This window comes from Petaurus breviceps, unplaced genomic scaffold, assembly GCF_028583685.1.
Source record: "Petaurus breviceps papuanus isolate PSGF00001 unplaced genomic scaffold, PetGlider_PUasm1.0 185, whole genome shotgun sequence".
Taxonomy (NCBI): Eukaryota; Metazoa; Chordata; class Mammalia; order Diprotodontia; family Petauridae; genus Petaurus; species Petaurus breviceps.
Genome location: NW_027185797.1, coordinates 36,506,453 through 36,512,215, shown reverse-complemented (window position 1 = coordinate 36,512,215; position 5,763 = coordinate 36,506,453).

Sequence of the window (5,763 nt, the reverse complement as noted above, 5' to 3'; positions counted from 1 at the left end):
TTCCTAATTTTTCCTCCACTTCTCTTATTTGGTTTTCAAAATCCTTCTTAAGTTCCTCTAGGGCCTGTAACCAGTTCAGATTCTTCTTGGAATCTTTTGGTACAGCAGTTCTGACTTTGTTGTCTTCCTCCTATTCCATGCTTTGATCCTTTTTGTCCCCAAAATAGGAATGTAATGTCGCATTGCTCTGTTTGCTTTGTTTCCTTTGCTTGTTCATGTTGCCACTCAATTACTTGACTTTTGAGCTATTTGCCACAGTAGAACTCTGCTACCAGAGAGGGGAGCTTTGTCTCAAATCAGTGCAGTTTTCTCAGCTGCTGGAGCTATTAATTGGCAGCCCTCTCTGAAGCCTCCACATGCTCTGGCATGCTGTTCTCACACCCCAGTGAAGAGGTTACCCATAAAGAGGTTTAGGGTTGCTCTGCAGATCCAAAAATACCAACACACCGGGTCCTACTGAATAAATCCAACTCAAATCTTCTCAGACAAAGAAAAATAAAGTTTGTTAAAAGTTCACTTGTATTGGACACAGAGTAAGTCTGTGCTAGGTCATTCTGTGGTGCTCTCACACATGGAGGGACAATGGGATCTTATATATAGAAAGGTTGTGGGAGGAATCTAGGAGTGGTCTAGAGGAGAAGTTTGGGGAGGCTCTTCAGGAGAAGTCAGATGAGGTCAATGAATGATTAAGGGTGGGAAGCTGCTGAAGGCTACCTGGAGACTTCAGACAATGATGGACTAGGCCAGTTCAAGGGTGGATTGATATTTTGATAGGCTCAAGGGTGAGTCTAGTAACAGAGGTTTGGGTCCAGCAATCATGTAAGGTTTATGGTCTCATGCAAATGCCTCATCAAATAGGATGATTTAATCAGAGTATAAGGTGGGTTCCCAGAGCCTATACCTCAAAAATTCAAGGAGAGCTCAAGAGGATTCCTAGAGCCTGCACCTCATCATTCCCATTCCCCAAATGGGATCCAAATTCCTTTGGGGCAAAAGGTGAAGTTCTCAGCTTCTGAAAGTGCTTCCTGCTCAAAAGGTGTGTAGAGCTGTCCTTGCCCCTCTTGGTCCCATTCAAGGGGGTCAGACTTCACATTCAAGGGGTCAGATTATGGAACATGGATGATGCCATGTCCAGTGGGATGGAGAACTGGGATTCAGTCAGAGATTTGCATAGCCTTAATGGTCACCCAGAGGTTGATGGCTTGAACCCTGGAGCAGACAAATCTGACAAGGAGGTTAAACAAACGAAGAACAAACAGGCACCAAAAAAACAGAGAAAGGATAATTTCCCTAGTAGGAATTAAAGATGATTATGGCAAGGCCAAAACACTGTCAGATATCCCTTTCCTTTCTAAATTGCTCTATAGACATTTAGCACATGGAAAGCAACAGCAGCCACAGAATCTAATAGTTTTCAAAAAACAGGCAACAACTCCCAAAGCCTGTTCTCTCCTTCCATCTTCATAGAGAGTAAAAGGTTTTTCCTAGATTGGGTAAAGCTGGAGTGGTGGCCAATTTAGTTTTCAAAGTCTCAAAAAACTTTTGCCTGGTGGTCTATTCCACACTCTAGATAGAATGAGTCAAGGCCTTGAGTAGCAATTAATGATTGGAGTCCCTCCCAGGCTGTGGGTTTGATTGGATATGGACAGCAATGGGGGAACACATTAAGATCTTGGAGGTGAACAGTAACTGGGGTCGCATGAGTAGCTCTCCCAGGAATTCCCTGATCCCAGACAATTGGCTCAACTGTCTTCCACACTTCTCAGGGACACGGGGTGGGGGTCTAGAAAACAGAGGGAAAATACATATGGGAGGTTTAACTAGAGAAAATTGACTCCCCAATTTTACCATCAGGTCACTTCCCAACAGGGGACAGGGCAAGAGGAGATAATAAGGAAGGAGTGTTCAAACAACAGATCCTCAAATATGCAGAGAAGTGGGTATGTCTTGTGACATCCCTTAGTTTTCCCTTCTATGCCCATGACCCAAAAGGGCTGAGGGTGGAGTAGGGCCAAAGTAATTAATTAAAATAGAGAATGTAGCTCCCCTATCAATCAGAAAGTGTGTAACCTTACCTTCAGCCTCAATGCTTTCCCAGGGCTCAGCAAGGGAAATGGAGAAGGTGGGAGCACTGCCAGGTCCCAGGCTTCCCTATCATTCTGAGTCTTGAGAAGACTGGAGGACAGGGTACTGGGAGGTGGTAATATCACTCTTACCTCAGTGACCATCCTTCCTCCAATGTCCCTCCTGGTCATATGGGCACAATTGTAGAGGAGTTGATTCATGGGGCGCCCTCTGGGTGGGGTGCACTAGAGGAGCACTCCTTGGACCTTTGACCCTCCTTGTGGCATCAAAAGCAGGTTTTCTCTCTGCATAAGTGACTGGGCTTCCTTCAAGGGGGTCCCCTGGAGGGGCGTTTCTTGGCCATGGCAGCAGCCAAGAATCGAGCATGTTCTCTGCCTTTGGTGCATTTTCCTGCATTCTTTCTCATCTGCTACAAACAGGTCTCTGTTATTAAAGACTCCAAAGGCCATATCCAATAATTGGGCCTGAGGTGTATTGGATCCTATTGACATTTTCTGCAGTTTCCTCCTAATATCAGGGGCAGACTAACTAATAAAATACATGTTAAGGATTGCTGCCCCTTCTATAGAGTCAGGATTGAAATTTGTATAGCATTTAATAGTTTCTAAAAGTCTATCAAGGAAAAGGGTGGGGGTTTCTTGATTTGTCTGAGAAATTTCTCTAACTTTCTGAAAATTTACTTGCTTTTCAAATGCAGTTCTTAGGCCTTCTAACAGGCAAAGTACCATATGGCCTTTCTTCTCCCTATTCTTCCGAATTTGATAATCCCATCCTGGGTCACTAGTGGGAACAGCAGCTGCTCCCGGGGGGTATTTTCTGGAGTCATTGCTAGCCAAATGATCCCCAAATTTTAGGGCTTACTCCCAGACTCTCTTCTTCTCCTCAGTGGAACAACAGGTAGAGAAGAGGATATGCAAATCACCCCAAGAAAACTCAAATTGCAGGGATAAATCCTGAAAGCTTTCAGGAAACTTTGTTGGGTTTTTGGAGAACTTACCCAACTTTTCTTTAATTTGATTGAGATCCAAAATGGAGAATGGGACATGCACTTTAATTTTCCCACCTGAGGAGAGAGCTGCTTCTGTTAAGGGAAAAGCCCTGAAGGTGCTGTGGGGACAAATCTTGGGAAGGGAGATTGGAAGTCCCACTTCCTGTGAGAGAGTGACTGGGGGTGCTGGATGGACTGTATCAGACTGCAAGACTGGGGGATCTGTCTGGCAAGGGAGAAGATCAGGCAGCACTTGAGAAGGGGAAGGGGTCAGAAGAGGAGATGCCTCTATGACTGCCTCAGGGATAGGATCTGAGGCCTGAGTGGGTGTTGCCTCAGGGGGAGGGGCCACAGAGGGAGGCACTTCAGCAAGACCAGTGACTGGGACCTGAGCAGGGGTCCCTGAGGGGGGGTCATGCAGGGAGATGCAGGGTAGGAGATACGGATGGTGTAGGAGGCAGGAAATGAGGGTTGTTGGCCTAGAGGAAAAAGGAAGGGGAACCAAGGGTAAAAGTGTTGGGTGCAGCAGAAGGGGCTGGGGGAGCCGCCTCAGTGACCTGAGTAGGACCTGCTGAGGCGGGAGTAGCTGGGTCTGGAGCCATAGGAAAGGGGTCATTTAAATTGTCCCTATTGTCCCTCTGTGGAGGGGCTCCAGCTTGAAGTATCTCACAATCTTTCCTGAGAACCTTGTTCTGAGAAAGTTCAAGGAAAGCCATTAAGTAGGCAACTTCTATCCATCCTCCTTCTCTGTGGCAGTATGATTCTAACTGCAAGAGAGTATTATATTTCAAAGTCCCTAAAACAGGGCATGATTCATGGTCTTCTAGGCAACATGTAGGCCAAATAGTGTTGCCAAAAAACACCAGCTTTTCCTTTTTTAATGTCTCCACAGAAACTAAATTTTTTCCAGTGTTGTAAAAGACAACCCAAAGGCCAACTTTTGGGAGCTACAGGCATAGGGCCTGAAAGTCCCTTCCTCCATAAAGGAAGGTTTGAGAGTAAGCCTCAAAAAGCAAAAAAAAAAAAAGTACTGAAGTTTTCCCAATTACCTAGAGCTGAGAGAATTGAAAGAATATGATTTACACTTCCAGATGGGGCATCTGTCCTTGTCCTCCATTCTTCAGAAGCTGCGCACATATCCATGATCTCCAAAATAACCAAACAGGACCAAGAACCTGAGGTCAGGCTGAGCACAAAACAACCTCCTAACTGTTTGACTTAATGGGACCTTAGAGTTCAGCCCCCCCCCCCATACACACACACACACACACACACATACACACACACACACACACACACACACACAAAACAACAAAAACAACAAAAAAACTGCACTTCCAAGGTACTGGGGAAAGAGAGAGGCTTATGTACCTTCCAGTCCTGGCTGGAGAAGAGCTTGAGATTAGCAGTATTTCTGGTATCAGGGAACCATAAAAATGAAGAGGTTACCCATAAAGAGGATTAGGGTTGCTTTGGAGAACCCAAAATACCAATATGTTAGGTCCTGCAGAATGAATTCGACTCAAGCCTTTTCAGCAAAAGAAAAGTAAAGTTTATTAAAAGTTCGCTTGTATTGGACACAGAACAAGTCTTTGCTAGGTCATTCTGTGGTGGGGAACATGGGATCTTATATATAGAAAGGTTGTGGGAGGAATCTAGGAGTGGTCTAGAGGAAGAGTTTGGGGAGGGTCCTCAGGAGAAGTCAGATGAAGTCAATGAGTGATTAAGGGTGGGAAGTTGCTAGAGGCTACCTGGAGACTTCAGACAATGGTGGGCTAAGCCAGATCAAGAGTGGTTTGATATTTTGATAGGCTCAAGGGTGGGAAGTCTAATAACAGAGGTTTGGGCCCAGCCACAATGTAAGGCTTATGGCCTCATGCAAATGCCTCATCAAATAGAATTATTTAATCAGAGTTCAAGGGGGGGGGGGGTCCCAGTGCCTGCACCTAACCATCAGGATCTCTGCCCTAGACAGCAATCCATATCCAACCAGGTTAAAGCAAGAGTGATTACCCCTCAGACTGGTTGTTTGGTCTGCCTGCAATCTGCTGGTCAGGAGTTCTGAAGCAGCCACACAGTGGCAGCTGCACAGCCATGGCCCCTCAGCCACTCCCCCCTCCAAGGGCAGAGGCTGGATTGCACTCCCAGACCCCCTGTTCCCAAAGTCCACTGACCTCTCACTTTGTCTTTGGCATTTATGGGTTGATAATTCTGGCAACCACCACAGCTGCTGATTATCCACTCTCCTCAAGTCCTTCCAGCCAGGGCTGGTCAGGATGCTCTAAGGGTAAATCATTGGGCTAATTCAGGGCTGGGCTCTGCTCCCAGAGTCCTGTGCTGGCCCCTTTCTGCCAGTCTGCTGGGCTGTCTTTAGCAGGAGGTTAGTTTCTCTCTGTCATGTTGTGGGTTCTGTAGCTCAAACATTTGTTTAGAGTCATTTTTTACATGTATTGCAGGAGGTAGAAGCAAGAGCCGAGCAGAAGTCCTGTTTCTGCTCCGCCATCTTGGCTCCACCCCACTCTACCCTCCAAATGTTCTTATGGATTATTTGTGTCTGAACCAAGATCATATTGGTCTGGTCAGTCATAGTTGGACACACTGTACCTTAAACCTAATATAATGATGTCATTTAAGTCCTTTTCAGGTACAAAGGACAAGAACCAAACAACCAACCAAATAATCAACCCACT